This window comes from Rhinatrema bivittatum, unplaced genomic scaffold (genome assembly GCF_901001135.1).
Source record: "Rhinatrema bivittatum unplaced genomic scaffold, aRhiBiv1.1, whole genome shotgun sequence".
Classification (NCBI taxonomy): domain Eukaryota; kingdom Metazoa; phylum Chordata; class Amphibia; order Gymnophiona; family Rhinatrematidae; genus Rhinatrema; species Rhinatrema bivittatum.
Genome location: NW_021820888.1, coordinates 36790 through 60403, shown reverse-complemented (window position 1 = coordinate 60403; position 23614 = coordinate 36790). Strand labels below are relative to the sequence as shown.

Below are 23614 nucleotides of genomic sequence, written 5' to 3'. Positions count from 1 at the left end.
CTGCAGAGTGAAGGCTCGAAGATGATTAAGAGGAGCATGAAATGTATGCAGGAACAGATAGGGAGCCAATGTTGTAGTAACTTGAGAAGAGGGGTTATATGGGCATAGCGACTTTGGTGAAAAATAAATTACACAGCTGAATTTTGGATGGATTGTAGAAGGGAGAGATGGATCACTGGGAAACCTGTGAGGATCATGTTGCAATAGTTTATGCAGAGAGAAGAGAGAATGAACAAGGATACTAATAGTGTGTTCAGAAAGGAAGGAATGGATTTTGGTGATGTCATAGAGATTAGCACATTTGGATATGTGTAGAGAAGGAGAGAGAGAAGTCAAAGATAACTCCAAGGTCATGGGCTGAAGGTACTAGGAGGATTACAGTGTTATCCACAGAAAAAGAGAAATGAGGAAGAGGGGAAGTGGGCTTGGGGGGAAAGATAAGTAGCTCTATCTTAGCCATGTTGGGGTTAAGGTGGCAGTGGGACATCCAGGCAGAAATTCAGAACCCCACTATGCTCCCCTTGCTACGTTAAGAATATCCCCCTCAATCTTAATAATGCTTTAAATGAATGCTGTATGTATAAATGAACACTGTATGTATAAATGAACGCTCTATGTACGTCAATGCATCTACTAACCTTCTAACACTTTATCCATCGAATACAAGTTAACCAATATGAATACAATGTTAATCCCCATCCTAACCTCTTAACATCTTACCCATCGAAACGTGTAAACCTTTGTGATGGTGAAACCGAATGACGGTATATAAAACTCGATAATTAATTAATTAATTAATTAATTACATTCTTGATGAAATTTCTGATGTAGAAAAGTAAATCTGGAAAACATCAGCATAAAGATGGAATTGAAAGCAATAAGAGGAAATAAGAGCATCAAATTAATTAGTATAGAGAGAGAAGAGAAGAGAGCTCGCAATCCAGAGACACACCAGTTGATAGTAAGATGGCAATAGACCAAAGGAAATACTAAGGGGTAGATTTTCAAAGGGGTATGCGTGTATGATATGCGCGTACCCCACGAAAACCTACCCCAAACCCCCCCTGCGCGCGCCGAGCCTATTTTGCATAGGCTCAGTGGCGCGCGCAAGCCCCGGGACGCGCGTAAGTCCCGGGGCTTGCATGGAGGGGCATGTCGGGGGCGTGCCACGAGTGACGCGGCATTTCGGGGGCGGGCTGCGAGTGACGCGACATTTCAGGGGCGGTCCCGGGGGCGTCGCGCCGACCCGGGGGCGTGGTCGAGGCCTCCGGACCAGCCCCCGGGTCAGGTGATGACGCACCAGCAGCCCGCTGGCGCGCGCAGATTTACACCTGCTTTCTGCAGGCGTAAATCTACCAACAAAATTAGGGGGGGTTAGATAGGGCCGGGGGGGTGGGTTAGGTAGGGGAAGGGAGGGAAAGGTGAGGGGAGGCGAAAGGAAAGTTCCCTCTGAGGCCGCTCCGATTTCGGAGCGGTCTCGGAGGGAACAGGCAGCGCGCGCTGGGCTCGGCGCACGCAGGTTGCACAAATGTGCACCCCCTTGTGTGCGCCGACCCCAGATTTTATAAGCTACGCGCCTGGTGCACGAACAAAAGTACGCGCTCGCACAAAATTATAAAATCTACCCCTAAAAGTGCAATGGGAGAATTAAGAAAAGAATCAAGACAGGAAAGAGTCCTGACATCTAAGTAAGGACAGAGTATGAAGGAGTTGATATTCTCATTCAAATTCTGTTTCATTAGGGTAATTTTTAATTGGGAGTTTTTTCTTTTTATTCAGCAAATTGTGTGCACTATTTCTGAATACATCACACTGTTTGCAAATTGTGCATGCTATTCAGAAATATTCACATTAAAAATTAAAGAAAATAACCTTTTAAGTTTCTATTATTTCTTTTTAAACATAGAAATCTGACAGCATTAAAAGATTATATGGGCTATCTAGTCTGCCCATCTCTGTAATCCCTACCACTCCTTCAGAGATCCTCTATGCTTGTCCTAAGCTTTCTTAAATTCAAATACTGAATTTGTCTTTACCATCTCCACTAGGTGGCTGTTCCATGCATCGCTCACCCTCTCTATAAAGTAATATTTCCTTAGATTATTCCTGAGTTTATCCTCTTTTCACCTTCATCCCACGATTCTTTGTTCCAAAGCTTTCTTTTCATTGAAAGAGGCCCAACTCCTGTGCATTGATACCTTGGAAGTATTTAAATATCTCTATCATATCACTCTTATCCAACCTTTCCTCTAGTTTATTACATGTTTAGATCTTTAATTCTGTCTACTTATGCTTTACAACAAAGACCACTGACCATGTTACTATTTATTTGATTTATATTCCACCTTGCAGCCACTTCAAAGCAAATTACTAGCTACCCTCTGGACAACTCCATCCAGTTTATATCATTTTGAAGGTGCAAGCTCCAGAATTGTATGCAGTATTCCAAATGAGGTCTCACTGGGACATATCTAGGGGTAAGATCATTCTTTTTCTACTGACTGTTGCAAGACAACAGCAGGTATTTTATGAAATGTGAAAAGTTTATTACCTAACTACTGTTCGTTGTATGAGTTAACATTAAGTTAAAAGTTAGATGTAATACATGTTTGCAACCCCATATGATAACATTAATTTAGAGGAACAAGCTTGTTTGTTTTAAATCAATGCTTTATTTAAAGAAGACTAAAGATAAAATGCTTCATTACCTATTTGTTGCAATAACCACTTTGATAATTTTCTATAACACAATTTAGGGATAGTTAACATTATTTAAATAGCTGCAATTTCTCTTTCAAAATCTTTTAGAGAAAATATGCAGAAAGAACAATGTTTTCTTTATAATAATGAATTAAGTTTTAGTCTAGCTTACTGATGGCAGGAATTATTTTTTGTTGGGAGGACTCTGGTCTTTTGCTGGCTTTTGTTTTCTGCCACTAGGCTGGGCAAAATGGATGAGCTTTGTTACTAGATTTCTTCACATTCAGAGTATGGCTTATTCCTGCATTAGTATCATTAATACTTGAGCACAAATTCTCACTCATACTGTGCTAACCATTCTTCTCCAATCACCCAAGAATCTTTACGTTTTTGCCATCACGTTCTCCACCTGTTTGACTATGTCAGGTATGGTTGCCCCCGATCTCTCTTTTCTTTCATGCATAGATTCATTTCATCCTTTACAATATATCACTTCCTTGGGTTTTTGTACTCCAAGTGCATTGTCTTGCATATTTTAGCATTAATTTTTAGTTACCAGACTCTAGATCATTCCTCATGTTTTTCTACATCTTCCTGTCTATACTGTTACAGAGTTTGATATCATCTACAAAAAAACAATAGCCCTTCCATAAACTTGATTATGAAAATGTTGAGAATAATCGGTCTAAGGACCAATCCCTGTAGAATACCACTACTAGTAATACCCAATTCCTTGGAGTTAACTCCATGATCCTTTGTCTCCTCCCAAAACCAATTTCTAACCCAGATAGTCCCTTTAGAGCCCATACGAAAGGCACTCAGTTTATTTATGTCGCCTATGCAGAACCATGTGAAAGGCCTTAATGAAATCCAAATATATTACACCTAGCACTCTCCCCTAACCCAATCTCTTGTCGCCCATCAAAAAAATTGATCAGATTTATTTGACAACATCTATCACTGGTAAAACCAAGCTGCCTCAGATCTTATAATCCATTGTATTCCAGAAACTGCACTATCTTCTTTTTTAGCAGCAATTCAACTTAGTTACCACCAAGGTCAGACGAACTAGCTTCCATTTTTGTGAAAAGGAATCACACTCATCTCTCTCCAGTTCTCCAGAAATACTCATTAATTTAAAGAAGTATTATCATTTTAAACACAACATGAAATGATATAAGGCATTAGAGACAATGTCAATGACATTGTCTATGTTGTTTCAAATATAAGCATACATTTTTAATGAGGTACCTCAAAGATCTGTTCTGGGTCTGGTGCTTTTTCATATTTTTATACATGATTTGGAAAAGGGAATGATGAGTGAGATGATCAAATTCACATGACACAAAATTATTCAAAGTTGTTAGATCATGAACTGATTATGAGGAATTATAAGAGGACCTTGCAAGACTGGGGAATTAGTTGTTTGAATGGCAATTAAATTTAATTTAATGTGGACAAAAGTAAAGTGATACCTATAGAGATGAATAATCCAAACTAAAGGAACATGATGCTGGGTTCTATATTGGGCATCATCACCCGTAGCGTGGTGATGGTTAATAGAGCAAATACAATATTAGTTACTATTAGCAAAAGAATGGAAAACAAAACAGAGGAAATCATAATACCTCTATATTGATTCATTGTGTGACTGCACCTTATTTATTGCAAGCCATCCTGGTCACCCCATCTCAAAAATGATACAGCAAAACTAGAAAAATACAGAGAGTGACCCACAAGATACAGGGAATAGAATGGCTTCCCTATATGAAAAGGTTGGAGAAGAGACAGCTAAGAAGTGATATGATAGTGGTCTATAAAATCTTGAGTGGGATGAACAAGAAACAGTTATTTACCTTTTCAAATAGTACTAGGATTATGTGAAACTATTAATTAGCAAGTATAAAACAAATCGAAGAAACTATTTTTTCACTCAGTGCATAATTAAACTGTGGAATTTATTGCCAGAGGAGGTGTTAAAAGCAGTTAATATAACTGAGTTTAAAAATGGTTTAGTAAAGTTCCTGGGAATTAATTTATAATCACAAATATATATCTATTCATAAAAAATTCCACTTTACACATTAATAGCCTAATTTTAAAAAGCATTTGCAAAAGTAAAATAGGATGTAAAAGCACTTTACCCATCTAAGTGGACTTTAGAAAATTGCTACAGGATGTGGTGCTTAATGGACCTTGGTCTGATCCAGTATGGCATTTCTTATGCTATTAAGACTCATCTAGTACAATTATTCAATAGCATTTTACCATATCATTAATTCTCCTTTAATTAAACTGCTTTCCTAAAGATTCTGAGACAATCTGTCACATGAAGGACAGAAATTTTCAAATTTTCCATAGCAAAATACTTTTTTTTTTTTTGGGGGGGGTGGGGGGGGAATCCCAACCAGCAACCTTGGCTTTGAAACTATCAGCACTCTGTGTAACATACAATTGTCAAATACAATATTTGTAACCTTTCATTAAAATTCTTCATTGTACCTGAAGACTGGAGGGTGGCCAATGTAACCCTGACATTTAAAAAAGGCTCCAGGGATGATCTGGGAAACTATAGACCAATGAGCCTGACTTCAGTGCTGGGAAAAATAGTGGAAACTATTCTAAAGATCAAAATCACAGAACATATAGAAAGACATGGTTTAATGGAAGACAGTCAACATGGATCTACCCAAGGGAAGTCTTTCCTAACAAATCTGCTTCATTTTTTTGAAGGAGTTAATAAACATGTGGATAAAGGTGAACAGGTAGATGTAGTGTATTTGGATTTTCAGAAGGCGTTTGACAAAGTCCCTCATGAGAGGCTTCTAAGAAAACTAAAACATCATGGGATGGAAGGTGATGTCCTTTCCTGGATTACAAACTGTTTAAAAGACAGGAAACAGAGAGTAGGATTAAATGGTCAATTTTCTCAGTGGAAAAGGATAAACAGTGGAGTGCCTCAGGGATCTGTACTTAGACTGGGGCTTATTTACAAATGATCTGGAAATGAATACAACAAGTGAGGTAATCAAATTTGCGGATGATACAAAATTATTCAGCTGTTGTGATTTGACTGTTTAGTGGATCCTTGGGCCAACCTGCCGGAGACTATGGTAAGGTGGACTATTGTCTCCGAAGGAGGGGGAGCAGGCCGGGAGGCAGACACCAGGCCGGGTGAAGGAGGTGGCCTTCACACCGGGAGCACGTACTCCCCAGGAGGAGCCTGTGGGAGTCGAGGGATTAGGGCTAGGAGAACTGAAGAGGGGTCTTCACCCTGGAAGCCGAGACTCCCCCGGGAGGAGCCCGTAGGAGCCCGGCCGCTGGGGCTTAGGGGATCGGTGGTGATGACTTCACCCTGGAAGCTGAGACTACCCCGGGAGGAGCCCGTAGGAGTCCGGCTGCTGGGACTTAGGCGAGTAAGGACGCTGAGAAGGTGAACCAGGATCAAGCAGGTATCTTGGCTGGAACTGAGGCAAGGCACGGAAGCTGGAACCAGGCTGGGACTGAAGCAGGGTACTAAGGCAGGAACCTGGCTGGAACTGAAGCAAGGCACAGAAGCAGGAACCAGGCTGGAACTGAAGCAGGCTACAAGCGAGAAGTTAGCGAACTCCGAGGCACACAGCAACTAGGAACTGCAAGGTAACCTCGTTGCAAGGCATCTGCTAGAGCAGCCGCTGACCTTACATACCCGCCGGCATCTGACGTCACGGGAGCGGGTGGAGCACTGAGTGGCGGGATAGGGCCTATATCTTCGGCGTCTTTGGGCACATGCGCGCCTAGGAGGAGGGCGGCTGGGTTGGGCGTCCCGATAGTGTTGCCCCTGCGGGGATGCCGCTGAACAGGCCCGGAACTCGGCGGAACTCTCCAGCGAGACTGGACCCGATGCCAGAAGCCAAGAGGTAAGGCCCCAGTTGCGAGTGCCACGACCGGGACCGCAACAGTACCTCCCCTCTTAAGCCCCCTCTTAACCAGTCCTGGTTTATCTGGGTGCTGACGATGGAATTGTCGTAGAAGCTCTTTATCCAGGATGTTGCAGGCTGGTTCCATGTGTTGTCCTCGGGGCCACAGCCCTCCCAGGCAAGCAGATATTCCCAGCGTCGGTGATAGAACCGTACGTCTAGGACTTCTCGGACTTGATAGGTAGGCTCGTCCGGCATTGATGGATCTGTGGAATCAGGAACTCGAGGATGATACCTGGAGAGAACAAGGGGTTTCAACAAGGAAACATGGAACACATTGTGTATATGCATGGAGGAGGGTAGGCGTAACCGATAAGATACTGCCCCTACGTGCTCAGCAATACGGAAGGGCCCACAGTATCTTGGAGCTAGCCTTCGAGCCGGGATTCGAAGCTGAAGATTCCTTGTGCTAAGCCAAACCCGGTCTCCGGGAAGGAAGATAGGCACCGGCTGGCGGTGCTTATCTGCCCATCTCTTAGTGGCCTTGGCCGCTTTAGCAAGTTTTCTCTGGATGGACATCCATAGCGAAAGTAATTGTCGGGTGGAGAGTTGCACTGCGGGTAACGCACTAGAAGGGGCAGAGGTAATGGCGGTCACAACTGTTTTCCATAAACTATAAGGAAGGGCGAGCTTCCTGTAGCAGAATGCGTATGGTTGTTATATGAGAATTCTGCCCATGGCATTAGCTTTGCCCAATTGTCCTGTCTCTCATTGACAAAAGAGCGGAGAAACGTCTTCAGGGTCCGGTTGGTGCGTTCCGTCTGCCCATTGCTTTGGGGGGTGGAACGCAGACGACAGGCTGAGTTGCACATTGAATCTCTTACACAAGGCTCTCCAGTATCAGGCGGTGAACTGAGGACCCTGATTGGACACTATGTCCTGCGGTAGACCGTGGATCCTAAAGATGTGTTCTGCGAATAGGTTAGCCAGCTCCGGGGCTGATGGTAATTTCGGCAAGGGAACGAAGTGAGCCATTTTGGAGAACTGGTCCACAGTCACCCAGATGATGGTTTTCCCTTCGGAGACTGGGAGGTCCACCACGAAATCAGTGGAGATGTGAGTCCATGGTTCTACCGGGATGGGTAATGGCTGTAGTAGGCCCCAAGGTTTCCCTATGCGTGGCTTCTGCAAGGCGCAGGTGGGACAGGAATCCACAAATGCGCGGACATCTTGCTTTATCGTAGGCCACCAATAGAACCGGTTAATCAGGTTGAGAGTCCTATCGCGGCCAGTATGGCCCCCAGTGAGGGAGTCATGGGCCCAGACGAGAGCCGCTCTCCGAGAGCGTCGTGGGACTACGGTCTTCCCTAGGGAGCTCACTGAGGTCACAGAAAGATTGACCTTTGCGGGGTCCAGGATATACTGTGGCTGTTCCTCAGCCTCTTCCAGTTCGGTGGAACATGACAGGGCATCAGCACGGACATTTTTGGAGCCTGGCCGGTAACGCAGTGTGAAATTAAAGCGGTTGAAGAAAAGGGACCAGCGGGCCTGTCTCGGGTTCAGGCATTGAGCCTGACACAGGAAGTCTAAGTTCTTGTGATTGGTGTATACCGTAATGGGGTGGTCGGCTCCCTCCAACCACTGCCTCCACTCTTCAAAAGCAAGCTTTATGGCCAGCAACTCCTTGTCTCCAATGCAGTAGTTGTTCTCGGCGATCGAGAATCTCCTTGAAAAGTACGAGCAGGGTAGTAGTTGTCCAGAGTCGGAGTACTGGCTGAGCACAGCCCCAACCGCGACATTGGATGCGTCCACCTCCACCACGAATGGTCGGAGTGGGTCAGGGTGGTGGAGGCAGGTATCGTGCAGGAAAGCCTCCTTGAGGGTGTCAAAGGCTTGACAAGCGGAGTCAGGCCAATCTACCGCATTGGCTCCCTTCCGGGTAAGGGCGGTGAGCGGAACCACAATACGTGAATAGTTCGGGATGAAATGTCTATAAAAGTTTGCAAAGCCGAGGAAGCGTTGTAACGCCTTTAAGCCTCTCGGCTGAGGCCAGTTTCTAATGGCGGCTACCTTCTCTGGGTCCATCTGGAATCCGGAGGCAGAGACTATGTATCCCAGGAAAGGCAGGGAGGTCTTCTCAAAGGTACACTTCTCCAGTTTAGCGTACAGACCATTGTCTCTGAGGATCTGTAAGACTTGACGAACCTGCTGGCGATGTGACAGTAGATCATGGGAGTAAATTAATATGTCGTCAATTTAGACGATGACTGAGGTGTTCAGGAGGTCTCGCAGTACCTCATTCATTAGGTGCTGGAATACCGCAGGGGCATTGCATAGTCCAAAGGGCATCACGAGGTACTCATAGTGCCCGTCCCTGGTGTTAAAGGCGGTTTTCCACTCTTCCCCAGGACGGATACGGACCAGATTATAGGCACCTCACAAATCAAGCTTTGTGAAAATCTTCGCCCCTTGCAGTCTATCTAGGAGCTCTGGTATTAACGAGAGGGGGTAACGATCCCGCTTCGTGATCGCGTTAAGGCCCCAATAGTCTATGCATGGCCTTAGTGAGCCATCCTTCTTACTCACGAAAAAGAAACCCGCCCCAGCTGGTGATTTGGACTGGCGGATGAAATCTTTAGCCATGTTCTCCGAGATGTATTCAGACATGGCCCGGGTCTCGGGTAGAGACAAGGGATATACCCTACCCCAAGGAGGCGTTGTTCCGGGTAGTAGCTCAATGGCACATTCAAAAGGACGGTACTGGGGAAGGATCTCCGCCTTTGCTTTTGAGAATATGTCAGAAAAGTCTTCATAGGGTTCAGGAAGACTGACAGCAGCGTGCAGAAGAGGAAGGCTGGGAGCCTTGGGCACCTTCAGGCAGTTGGCGAAACAAAATGGACTCCACTTAGTAATTTGCAAGATGTCCCATTGGATGGTGGGAGACTGTTTCTGTAGCCATGGCAACCCTAGCACCATGGGGTGGACGGCCTTCTCCAATACCAGAAAGGCTATCCCCTCCGAATGGATCGCCCCGGTGCATACTGTGATGGGTGCCGTGGAAGCTGTGATGCGGCCTGGAAGGAGGGTTCCCTGGATGGAGGTAATCCGCAGAGGTGTCTCCTGACACTGTGTGGGGATCTACAACTGGTGTACCAGATCCTTCAGAATGAAGTTACCTCCTGCGCCGGAATCCAGGAAGGCGAGGGTTTCCAGGGACCCTCCCGGGTACTCCAGGGTAATAGGTACCGTACATTGAGGAGCTGCAGCATAACCTAGGAGGAGCTCCTCACAACCTCCTAAGTTCTGGCATTTTCCAAACGCTCCTGGCAGCGCACCAGGAAATGGCCTTTCCGATCGCAATAGAGGCAAAGGCCCAGTGTGCGGCGACGTTGTCTCTCCTCAACGGAGAGTGGGGCATGCCCCAACTGCATAGGTTCACTGGAAGAAGTCTCTGGATGCACAGTCTTGGGAGAGGACACTGGCTTAGAGGATGCAGAAGCCAATGAAGGATTGCGTATGGCCGGCCGTAACTCTCCGGCCCTCTGCTGGAGGCGACTGTCAATGCAAGCCACCATTTCTATAAGACCATTGAGGTCCTCCGGGAGGTCACGGGCAGCTATTTCGTCCTTGATACACCCGACCAGGCCCTCCAGGAAGATGGCTCTGAGGCTGTTGTCTCGCCATCCCACTTCTTGGGCGAGCGTGCGAAAATCCATGGCGTAATCCACCAAGGAGCGTACTCCCTGGTGCAACTGCAGCAAGTCAGTTGTGGCGGTGGCTAGTCTAGCAGGCTCATCAAAGGCTTGTTTGAAGTTGGAGATGAATTGTGGCAAATCCTCGAGAGAGGAGTCATTATGTTCCCAGAACGGGGAGGCCCAAACTAGCGCCTTCCCATCTAGCAAGAACAGGATGTATGCCACCTTGACCGCATCGGTAGGGAACTGCTGAGGAAGCAGGGAGAACCGTATGAAGCATTGGTTCAAAAACCCTCGACAGGTTTTCGCTTCCCCAGCATAGCGTGACGGTGCTGGCAGCTGAGTAACAGTGCTAGAGTTTCCCTCTTGAGCCGGTGGCGCAGCGGGCGGAGGGTCCATGGGCATAGTATCTAGGCTGGCAGCCAGCTGCTCCACAGTAGCTGCTAGTACATCAAGGCAATGCTGTTGTTGTTGCATTCGTTGGGCCATTCCAGGAATGGCCTGAAGGCCTGGCATATCCGCCGAGTCCATGGCCTTGCAATCTGTTGTGATTTGACTGTTTAGTGGACCCTTGGGCCGGCCTGCTGGAGACTATGGTAAGGTGGACTATTGTCTCCGAAGGAGGGGGAGCAGGCCGGGAGGCGGACACCAGGCCGGGTGAAGGAGGTAGCCTTCACACCGGGAGCCTGTACTCCCCAGGAGGAGCCTGTGGGAGTCGAGGGATTAGGGCTAGGAGAACTGAAGAGGTGTCTTCACCCTGGAAGCTGAGACTTTCCCCGGAGGAGCCCGTAGGAGCCTGGCTGCTGGGGCTTAGGAGATCGGTGGTGATGACTTCACCCTGGAAGCCGAGATTCCCCCGGGAGGAGCCCGTAGGAGTCCGGCCGATGGGACTTACGCGAGTAAGGATGCTGAGATGGTGAACCAGGATCAAGCAGGTATCTTGGCTGGAACTGAGGCAAGGCATGGAAGCTGGAACCAGGCTGGGACTGAAGCAGGGTACTGAGGCAGGAACCTGGCTGGAACTGAAGCAAGACATAGTAGCAGGAACCAGGCTGGAACAGAAGCAGGATACTGAGGCAGAAACCTGGCTGGAACTGAAGTAAGGCACAGAAGTAGGAACCAGGCTGGAACTGAAGCAAGACACAGAAGCAGGAACCAGGCTGGAACTGAAGCAGGCTACAAGCGAGAAGCTAGCGAACTCCGAGGCACACAGCAACTAGGAACCGCAAGGTAACCTCATTGCAAGGCATCTGCTAGAGGCAGGCGCCGACCTTACATACCCACCGGCGTCTGATGTCACAGGAGCGGGTGGAGCAGTGAGTGGCGGGAAAGGGACTATATCTTCGGCCTCTTTGCGCACGCGTGCGCCTAGGAGGAGGGCGGCTGGCTTGGGTGTCCCGATGGTGTAGCCCCCGCGGGGATGCCGCAGAACAGGCCTGGAACCCGGCGAAGCTCTCCAGCGAGACTGGACCCGATGCCAGAAGCCAAGAGGTAAGGCCCCGGTCGCGAGTGCCACGACCGGGACCACAACATCAGCGTAGTTAATTCACAAGCGGATTGTGATACATTACAGGAGGACCTTGTGAGATTGGATGATTGGTCATCCAAATGGCAGATGAAATTAATGTGGACAAGTGCAAGGTGTTGTATAAAGGGAAAAATAACCCTTGCTGTAGTTACACAATGTAGTTACACAATGTTTCTATCTTAGTAGTTACCACCCAGGAAAGAGATCTAGGCATCATATTGAAATCACCAGCTCAGTGTGCTGTGGCAGTCAAAAACAGAATATTAGTAATTATTAAAAGGGAATGATGAATAAAATGGTGGCTATCATAATGCTTCTGTATTGCTCCATGTTGAGACCGCACCATGATTACTGTGTGCAGTTCTGGTCACCGCATCTCAAAAAAGATAGGGGTAGATTTTATAAATCTGCGCCCATGCGTTCTTTTGTTTGCGTACCAGGCACAAACAAGAGTACGCGGGATTTTAATAGATACGCACGTAGCCGCGTGTATCCATTAAAATCCAGGGTCGGCACGTGCAAGGCTGCCCAAAATCGGCAGCCTGCGTGTGCCGAGCCGCGCAGCCTGCCTCCATTCCCTCCACCTCCCCCACCTTCCCCTCCCCTCCCTTCCCTCCCTTCCCTACCTAACCCACCCCCCCAGCCCTATCTAACCCCCCCCCCACCTCTTGTTGTACAAGTTACGCCTGCCCGAAGCAGGCGTAACTTGCGCATGCCGGGCCGGCCGCACGATTCCCAGGCCCGGGAGCCGTTTTGGAGGCCTCGGCCATGCCCCCGAGCCAGAACCACACCCATGGCCCCGCCCCCAAATGACACGCAGCCGCGACACGCCCCCCTACACGCCCCCCAGGAAAGCCCCGGGACTTACGTGCGTCCCGGGGCTTGCGCGCACTGCCTAGCCTACTCAACATAGGCTCGGCACGCGCAGGGGGACTTCGGCCAGGTTTTTGGGGGGTACACGCGTATCTTACGCGTGTACCCCTTTGAAAATCTGGCCTGGCGCCATTTTGCAATACGGCTCGAGTGCAAGAGGTCGTTCCCGGACCCCCGCTGGACTTTTGGCAAGTGTTGTGGGGGTCAGGAGCCCCCCCCAAGCTGGCCAAAAGTCCCTGGGGGTCCAGCGGGGGTCCGGGAGCGATCTCCTGGACGCGTGACGTCGGGAGCTAGGAATCAAAATGGCGCCTGCGCTACCTTTGCCCTGCCATATGATAAGGGCAAAGGGCCACTGGCGCCATTTCTCTTCACAGCAGTCGTGGCCAGAGAGTGGGACATCGTGCTGGGATCGCGCCGGGACCCTCCCACTGGACCCCGGGTCATTTAAAACCATTTTGGGGGGTTCGGGGGGGGGGGTTGTTTAAAGGTTCGGGGTGGGTGTTAGGGGGTTTTTTTGTTGTGGCCAGAGAGTGGGACATCGCGCCGGGATCACGCCGGGTCCCTCCCACTGGACCCCGGGTCATTTAAAACATTTTGGAGGGGTTCGGGGGGGTGGGGTTTGTTTTAAAGGTTCGGGTGGGTGTTAGGGTTTTTTTGGTGTGGCCAGAGAGTGGGACATCGCGCCGGGACCCTCCCACTGGACCCCAGGTCATTTAAAACATTTTGGGGGGGTTCGAGAGGGTGGGGGTTTGTTTTAAAGGTTCGGGGTGGATGTTAGGGTTTTTTTTGGTGTGCCGGTTTTCCCGCCCTCCCCCGATTTACGATTTTAACGATTTCAAAACAAACAAAACACGACCGATCCGATTTCCCCCCCCCAGCCAAAATCGATCGTTATAGACGATCGATCACACGATTCACACCTCTATTGCATATTACAAAAAACTAGAGCCAATTTTGCATTTTCACAGTCACATTTGTGTTTAGCACATGGAAATTTATAAGAATTGACTAATTTCATTTCCGTAACATGACTTTTGTGAAAATTTGTTGCCCCAGTGTTATGAAAGCATAATATTAGTGATCAAGGAACTTGAAGAGGTATTGAAATAACTTTTATCCATTCACTTTTTTCACCTCTGTCATGCTGTTCAGAGAAATAGTCAGTGCACCTTGATCTAGATATTTTTTGATAGGAAACTAGCTCCATTTTAGCTGTAATGCTGAATCTTCTGTTAGATTCTTTTGTGTTGAGACTATACTTGCTCTTTTCTAAGTATTGTACTTTTATTACTACCTCTTTTGTAGCTGTCCTTATCTCTCCAATAGCTTTACTTTTTTCATCCTGTCCTTTCACTTCTTCAGCTCCAGCAATTCTCTCTGCTTTCTGATTGCTTTCTCCAATTTATTATCCGACTCCAACTTTGTATCTTTCAACATTTCATCTATCTCTTCTTCTTTATCTTTGTCTTGTAGACCTTGAATAAGTATTTTTTCACTCAATATGTCTTTCTTCTCTTCACTCTCCTGTATCCTCTTTCACAGGGCAGCAATCTCCTTGTCTCTCTCTAAGACACACAGAAAAAGTTTCTGTAAGTCACTCTTCAGAATATATCTCTCAGCCTTTAGTGTCATTCTTTCCTTTTTGCTTTCATCTATTTTCTCTTTCAATGTCACCACTTCTATGTCTCTCTCATGTAGGGTCTCTTTCAGACAAAAGCAATTACTCTGCAGTGCTTTCTTCTGTTCCACCGCCCATTGTTTTGTGGCTACCAGTGTCTATATTTGATGATGTTGTGCCATCTCAGAGCATATTAATGTGGCCTATAGAGAATTTGCTCATGTTTTTCCTGCTCTTCATGCTCTCTCAGGGATTCCATCTCACTTGTCCATTAATGAAGTGCAGCCTTAACTCATGTCAATTTCTCCTGGAGGGCCAGCTCTTGGGCCTCCTCCTCTTTTTAATACCTTTGGAATGGTCATAGCAGAAATTCCTCGCCCTTCTGGAGCAACTTTTGGGTGAGCTCTTACAGATGCATCTATTGTTCTTCTTTATACTCCCAAAGCTCACTGATCTGTTCCTGTCTCTCTCTCTGCTTTTCATTCAGTATCATTTTCCAGTATTCTATATTCTTTGTTCTTTTCTCATCCTCTTCTAACATCACCTTAAACTCTCCAGCTGGCTCTGAATTCTGAGTTGTGTCTGACTGGAAAACTTCTTGGAACTCCTCCTCATATATATATTTATCAAAGTATTTTCCTGTGGCCAAACTTAATCAGTTTTTGTGGTATCAGTTGTTTTAGTGAGAACAAGTTTATCTGAAATGTTTTCCCATTGCATCAAATGAGCTTTGTCTTCCATTTCCATTTCCACCAAATTTTTCTCTTCCGGATGGATGTCCCCTTTTAACAACTCTACAGGAATATGAAAATCTGTTTCTGTACAGGCTTTCTCAAATTATTTCCCAGTTTTCTCTTCCAGTTTTGCCAGTTTCTTCACCTGACTTCCTTTCTCAGGCTTCTTTACCAACAAGACCATTTCTGATCCTGATTTCTTTATTTCATCACTTCTTTCTTTCTCAAGTGCAATTTTCCCTGATGGAATTTTTTCTTTTACTGAATTATATGCAGATACCTCTTTTGTATTTTGTTCTACTCTGTTCTGTTTTTGCATTATTTTAGCTGGACACTGAAGCATCATTTTCTCATCCAGCTGCATACTCTATCTTCTCTGTAGACATTTACTAAGTTTTATTTTTCATCACAAGAACTTTCATATTATATTTTTCTACTCAGACTTGATGCCTATCCTTGATGTTTTCTTTCTTTCTCATCATCTTTCTTACATCATCTTTTGAATATTTCACTCCATGACAGGATTGTCACTTCCTCAAAAACTTCTGGATAATACACACGACTATCATAATTGCAACTTCTCTCTGTGCTAGGCTCTTGTCATTCAATAACATCTCTTGCCAAGCTCCATGTGGATATAAATGTTTCATAACTTCTTTCACTGTACTTTGCCATGGCTCTATCATATTGACTGCTGTAACTCTCTCAATCCTCTTCCCATATTCTCTGCCTTTCTTCATATGCCACCTGTCTATCTTCCAAACATTCCAATAGACATTGTAGCAAAGATCTTTCAAATCCTGGCCTTTAGAACTTAAATCTTCTGATTCCTGCCTACTATGCCAAATATGTAAACTGCTGACTTGGCCAAGGTTGAAAGTATACAAGTGTAGTCATGTGACCAGAGCAACAAGCTCTCAGATGGAACCCATAGGAGTGTGGTCAACAACCCATGTAGCAATGTCTTTTAAGGTTAAGAGTGGAGGCAAGGATAAATGTACAAAGAAATAAACTTCTCTTTCAATATAAACAAATGTGACTATTTTATTTCATACAAAAGTTTTTCTACTTTTAAAAAACAACACTTTTTATCTCTAATTCAAATAAATGTGCATATAATAATAAATTCCTGAATATTTTTTTATTTTCTCTTAGACACCCCTACTTTTTAAAAAATGAAACCTAAAGCAAAAAACTATGAGGTCTCATAATTCTCTCAAGCAAATATTATCATGCATTACAGTCAGATAAATATTAGACAATATTCATTTGGATTAATAAGTTAACTCAACTTTTGTTCATTAATACTTTAAATAAAGAACTGAGTCTTTATGTGCTCTTTGATTTTTTCCAGGTAAAAGATAAATGTCCTTCCTGGAGTTGCATTCAAGTGAGTTTGTACTTTTTGTTGTTTGCTTTGTTTCTGTATCTGTGTTTTTCTGTGTGTGTTCTCACCTTTCCTCAATGTCCTTTTCTTTCTTACTTTCTTTCTTTTGTTGTTTATTTATTTACTTGTTTGTATTTTATGTGTTTATCAGCTCAGGCTTGGCTATATTATTGAGTTTTCTTTCTTTTCTCCAGAATGGTAATAGTAACAGTTCTTGCAGGTTTGGATATTCTTCTTTGTTTCTTCTTCCCCAGTTCTTTTCCCTGCTACCCTAAACTTAAGAAAATCAATGAGAGGCTTCCTCCCTGCTCCAAGCTCCTTCCATAGCCTAAATGTGACAAATTCTCTCAGTGTTTTTGTCCTCAACGACTTAATGAAAACTGTGTTTAACTAACTAAATTTAAAAAGAAGATAATTAATATACTCCTACACAATGAGAAAGAACATGATTTCTTTCCAATCACATGCTCCAGCACTGTTCCCTAAAATGTGTTACTTTTGTAACATATATTGCTTTATTTAAGCTCTTGAAACATTTTTATTCTATTCAGGAATACCTGTTACCCTGTGGTCCATGTCTGAGGCTACATTAGTAAGAAGGGGTAGGATTCTAGCTTCATTTTCATCATTCTTTTGTCAGCTTTTATCTACAAGCTAACCAGTTAGTGTCATGGGCCTCATAGTAAAACTAAATGAGGTGATGAGCTTCAAGCACTTTGATTCCCTCTTTAATAAATATCTCCTTCTTACTGCATGTGAGGCTTTAGTCATATATTTTTTTCCAATCTTATATCTCTATAAGATTGGAAATATAAATAATGGTGCTTAAATTCACTGCGGAGCAGCATTCTTTTAATATTACTATCCTATCCCTTACCTTAACTGGACAAGAACATTGCTTCTAACATCTACATCCACACCAGACATTCACACTCTACAATGTTTCCCACTGATTTTCTCAATTATAATGTGTTTGTTTATTACTTATTCAAGGCCTTTTGGGACTGATCACCAAGACAGTACTTCCAACCTCTAAGAGATCAGTATATTTTCTCTGTCCAATTCTAAACAGTCACTGGCCTTACTTTCCCTAGGATACGGCTTCAGAATTATACTTGTACTGGATTCCTTGGTGCTTTGGGGCTCTCTAACTGAGATTTTTCTGGACTAGGCCATTCCCTCACTGTCCCTTCTACAATCACAGGAATCCATGACAATAAAGTGCTTGAAGCTTGTCACCTCATTTAGCCTTACTATGAGGCCCATGACACTAACTAGTAAGCTTGTAGATAAAAGCTGAAAAAAGAATGAAGGGAGGTGCCCAATAAAGGGCCCAGCATGTCGCCGAAGTGATAAGGAACTATCTCTGCCTCTGCCTGCTTGGACTCTCTCTCCTGGGCAACCAAAGGAGCCTAGTTCACTCACCACCATCTCCTGCTGGAAAGGACAGTTGTCAGTACCATCCACAGCCCCTCTCTCATACAGACTTGTTCCTGCCCCACTTCTGACATCATCGGGAGGTGCCCGATAAAGGGCCCAGTGTGTCACTGGAGGCTCTGCGTGCTGGTGTATTGTGCATCCCCTGGTGCGATCCTTCATGACTTTATCATCCATGCTTTGACTGACCTTGGGTCATGCTTAAAGATAAGCTCATTTATAACTCATATGTGATTTCTTTAACTACCATGGAAATCAGTACTATTACAGGTAATGGCCGCTATAGACAATTAAATAGGCCTTATTGCAAGCCCATCCCTTCATAGACTTCTCTTAATCCCATTGCTATTTTCTCCAAAGTCTATTTCCTTATTATTTACCAGTATCTCAATCTTAATTTTAAACGCACAGCCTATCAGAAAGAAAATACCAATTATCCATGATCTAATTCTTTGCCATTCTCCTGATGCTGTCATCAACACCAAAACCTGGCTCTGTGACTATGACAACATAATCCTATATATGCCCCAACGGCTATCTCTGTTTTTCAGAACCCCGTCTAATTGCCTCATTAACCACGCTAGCTAAAATAATCACATCAGTAGTACTCAATCAACTAAATGAATATATCAATGAAAATAACATATGGTTTCCGTAAAGAGCACAGTACAGAATCTCTACTACTTTCTTTCTTGGATTCCATAATTAGAGGTTATGACGCCAATGTAGATTACATATTAATATTCCTCAACTTCTCAGCAGCTTTTGATACTTTAGATCACAACATCCTTTGTGCCAATCTTCAACATATTGGCACAATGGTATGGTCCTCCACTGGTTTAATTCATTTTTAACAAATAGATCACAAGTTAACCTTGGACACTATCATTCCAACTGGTTTTATCCCTACTCAGGTGTTCCTCAAGGGTCAGCTTTATCTGCTATTTTATTTAACATTTATCTGTTACCTCTCTGTCATCTCCACTCTGGTCTCAATATAAGATTTAAAATATATGCAGATGACATTCAAATCATTTTACCATATAACACCTCTTGGAGTAACTTTTTCTCTCTACTTAACCTTTACCTAAAATCAATAAAAACATGGATGTCATGCAATCGACTCACTCTCAATTCTGCAAAAATTGAAATTATATACTTATCCACTATTCTCAATACATCACATGTTCCTCCTTCAGAATTTACATTTGACAATATCACCATCCCACAGGCATGTAATCTAGGTGTCATTCTAGATTCCAACCTATCCAAGACTGCCAATATTTCATCGGTAACAAAACATTCTTTTTATAATATACATCTGTTAAAAAAATTAAAACCCTTGTTGTATCCAAATGACTTTCATTCCATGCTACAAGCTTTAATACTGACTGGTTTAGACTACTGCAATTCACTTTATTTAGGTCTCCCTGACATCACATTACGTCCTCTCCAGCTGGTTCAGAATGCTGCAGCTCGCTTATTAACCAACACAAGCCAAAAAGATAAGATTACTCTGATCTTAAAACACCTCCACTGGTTACCAATACATCAACATATTCATTATAAAATTGTATCCGCCATTCACAATCTGATTCATAATATATCAACTGTGTGGTTATGTTCCTCCTTGCATCTTTACCAACCTCCGCGCCACTTATGCTCTCTTGATAAAAACTATCTACAGGTACCAAACATCAAAATAGCAAGGCTAGACCTAACCCGTAAACGTGCCTTTTCTGTGGCAGGCCCCATATTGTGGAACTCATTACCAAATGCAATTCGACTTCTTACAAACACAAAAACCTTTTAAAAAAGCCATAAAAACTTACCTATACTCATTTGTAAACAAATGAGTATAGGCATGATGGCTGTTTCTTTTCTGTCTTGTCACTTTAATTCATAAGTTGTACAATTGTGTGTCTATTTTAATTTACACAATTTTTTAACATATTTGTTTTTATTTCTTTTATGATTATTGTTTACATGTCACAATTTGTTTATGTATGTTAAATTTTGTAAACCACTTAGACCTGCATACTGTATAGGCAGTATAGAAAAGCTTTTAAATATTTTTTTTTTAAATAAATAAACCTCCAGGTTAATTCAGACCCCAGACACAGGCCTTGTACTGGCTTTTCTTTCTCAGAGGCATGCAGTCAGGACCCAGGTGATTTCTATTTTTATTAACATTTATAATTATCCCATATACATTTGCCTTAGATCTAACCCCAGCTTGTGTTCTGTATCCAGCCCTCAGCTGGTACCTGCATCCAGTCCTTAGTCTGTCCTTGTATCCAGCTTCCAGCCTGTGTTTCCAGCTAGTCTTGCCTTGACCAGCCTGCCGTGCCTTGTTCAGCCAGCCTTGGCTCATCCAGACTGCCCTGCCTCAAACAGCCTATGCCTGACCTCAGTTCCCAGCCTGTACTCAGCTCCCAGTCCATATCGTGATGTTCCATAGAAGACAAGTCCTACCAGCCCCCAGAACCTAAGGGCTCAACCTGTGGGGAGGGGCTTGGTTTGGCAGAAGACCAGCTCCAGTCCTATCCTGAAGTCCTTTTCTGCCTCTGTGGGGCTGCTCCCTGACTCCAGCCTGCCAGTCCATGATTCCAGCGCAGAAATCAAACTTAGGTCACCTCTGTATAGTATTGTGAATTCTGTTTTTATTTGCAATACATCTGAAGAATCAAAATACAATTATAATCAAGTCAGTGTCATAAAATGCAGTGGAGCTAATTACAGATTTACCTCTTTACTGACCAAACATATAGGGGTAGACCATCCTCTATGGCATGAGACTGAGATAAGCAGAGAACTGTTGTAGTCAGGCTCCTTTCCTGTTTAGTTCTGCAACCTGTTCAGTGGAATTGAACAGGAAAGAACCCCAGGAATAGTAATGTTTAGCGCACAATGCCTGTCACTAACAATTCCTGGCAATGAGCAGCATCCCAAAGACAAGCCGCAACCAGCTCCACTGAAGTCATTGAAGGCACAGCAGGCAGGCTGCTACAGCACCTCTCGGAAAATCTGCAGGTTGTCAGAGGTGGTCAGCAGCCAGTTCTGTGACTGATGTCACATGCAACACCACACCAGGGTGAACAGAGAGACTGGAATTTCTGACAAAGAAAATAATGGCAAGTAAGGTCAAATCTGGCCAATAAACAGACACCTAAAATTATATTATCTTAGATCCAATGTACCCCTGAAAAATATACAACAGAAAAGCATTTTAGAGTATAAATAGTTACTATTGTTTCTCTTCAATGCAGCTTACAAATAAAAGCTTCTATTAATTTCTTCCTTCCTGGCTTTCAGGGCAATATTCAATAAGAAATTTTCCTTAGATCTCATAAACTCAAAACCAGAGAAGATTCAAACTAAACAGAATGATTATTTTATACACCTACAGACAGTAAAGTATTGCATTATAAAATAAACCAATACACTAAGTCACACTACTCAATTTTAATCTGCTATCTGGGAAGAAAGCAAATCATCAAATACAATTTAAATACATCATCACTTTTTACCTTGTTCTATTCTTCTGTGCCCATTTTAAGAAGTGGACAGCAGACAGGAACTTTTATTACCAACATACCAAGCACAAAGTGAGAGACTACAGGGGAGCACAGCTGCTTTCTCCAAAACTGCAGCAGTTTCACAGACGAGTCCCTCAGCTCCTTGCAAAGTAATTGGTCTAATTAGTTGGTAGGAAGGAGCTTCTTTAAATTCCATAGAAAAATAAGACGTGTCATCCGCTTAACATCTTAACATCTGTTACTCCCTCTTTCACATTTAGCCACTGAGCAGTCCTGTAGGGCACTTTAGCAGTTGAGAAAATACCTCCTAGAACAACAACATCATGATAAAAGCTGGAAAAATTGCATCTTTCAGCAGTGGGATGAAGCAGGAGAGACACTTCCATGCATTCCTATTTCTGTCTGTGATTCAGATTGGTTTGGGTAAGTACAATGCTCTCTCCTTCTGCAATGAGAAGCAGTGCAATTACATTTCATGGCGCATCCTCATTCATTTTTATTGCACTCATCACATTTCTCTCGAAGATAATTTTGATCATTGTTTGATGACAAATCTCCTCTCTCTAAGTTTTCTTGCGGTTGTAATGCTGATTTTTAATTCAGTAATATTCCACTCTATAAATTGTCGAACTCACCAGTTTACATTTTCTGTTTGTCACTTTTCTGTTTCTGTCAATTGGCACCAGCACTTATTTACTGTGGGGTACATTTGTGTGTGTATATATCATGTGCTAAAATCAGAAGGAAAATATGTTATGTAATCTTTGTAACACCATCAAAATGATGTTCACTGAAAAAAATTACAGTTTATATTAGACTCTAAGTCATTGAATATGCAGTTACTAAAAAGCTATTTGTCTTTTTTTTTTTTTACTTAAGATTCTATTAGTGGTAGATTAAAATATTTAAGTCTAGAATTAAAATAAAATAAAGTGAATGTAGTATTTGTTAAAAGAGCTGAAATGGTTACACAGGAAACTAACAACTGTCATTTATCCAGATAATAAGTAAGGTGTGGATAGTGATATACATTTCCCATATGACTCCTACTAATGGGTCTCAAATCTGTTCTGAAAGGGTCATCTCTAAGGGTGAGAAGGCAACTCATATTTAATACCTGTCAAATCTTAGGCCTCTCTGCTTTGACTGCTAGTGGAAGTTAATGTGTGAGGTTTATGAAAAAACTAAAAATAGGTGAATCTAGCTTACATACTGTAGTATAGAACAATTATTTGTCTACAATGATATGAAATTAAAATGGTTAGCACTGAAAAGGATAATAATGTGAATACCTGTTCTAGCATCATATGTTCAGTATAATTATATATATATATATATATATAAATTCTGGGCACACTTTTATTTTACCAATGGGAATTATGGTGGGTTTGATTTGAGAGTTTATATTGGAGTGGTAGCCTAGAGGTTAGAGCACTAGTCTAAGAAAAAGGGAAGCAAGGATTCAGATCCCACTTCAGCCACTATCACTCCTTGGGCAAGTTGCTTCACCCTCTAACACTTCTTCAGATATAAACTTAGATTATAAACCCTCAAGTAGGGAGACATACATCTTCTATCTGAAATTAAACTTGCCTTGAGCTTGGGTTTTGAAAGGCAAGTAATCAAATCCAAATTCTGTGGTTTGCATTAGTGAGTAAAGTTCCATTTTGAGACAGAAATATTTTAAATACTGCAAGATAAATATGAACTCCATTTCCCATCCTCTCCTTAGCCCCAAATCCATGTTCCCCAAACTATGCATTACTGGAAGGCTTCCTACTGATTCAAGATAGATGGTCCTCAGCATATTGGAGCTCCAATAAGTCAGTGCACCTAACAAACCTCAAACATGCCAAGGTCTGGGCATGCCTGAGCCATGCAAGCCTAGATATTGTGTACCACTAAAAAAACTGCAGACCACTTCAATATAAGAACATAAGATATGCCATCCTGAGTTAGATCAAGGTCCATCAAGCCCTGCATCCAGTCTCCAACAGTGGCCAGTTTGAATCACAAGCACCTTTTAGGCATGACAAAGTACATCTATTTCTTGTTGCTCACTCCCAGGGCTAAGTAATGACTTTCTTAAGTCTACCTGGTTAATAATTGTTTATAAAATGTTCCTCCAAGAATAAAAAAAAATGTGAAGATTCAAGGTGTTACTGCAGAGCTAAAGGGGGCTAAGTGAAGGACAGGCTTAAAGT

At 43.5% G+C, this 23614-nt stretch overlaps 1 long non-coding RNA gene across 1 annotated transcript in view; it reads left to right on the top strand.

The window, feature by feature from the left end:
* The first annotated feature begins 2411 nt into the window (after positions 1-2411).
* Positions 2412-23614, top strand: part of LOC115082259 — a 32808-nt gene continuing 11605 nt past the window's right edge. The window contains exons 1-2 of the long non-coding RNA XR_003854114.1: positions 2412-2477; positions 16402-16437. This is a non-coding gene — a long non-coding RNA (uncharacterized LOC115082259). The remainder of the gene's footprint in view (positions 2478-16401; positions 16438-23614) is intronic.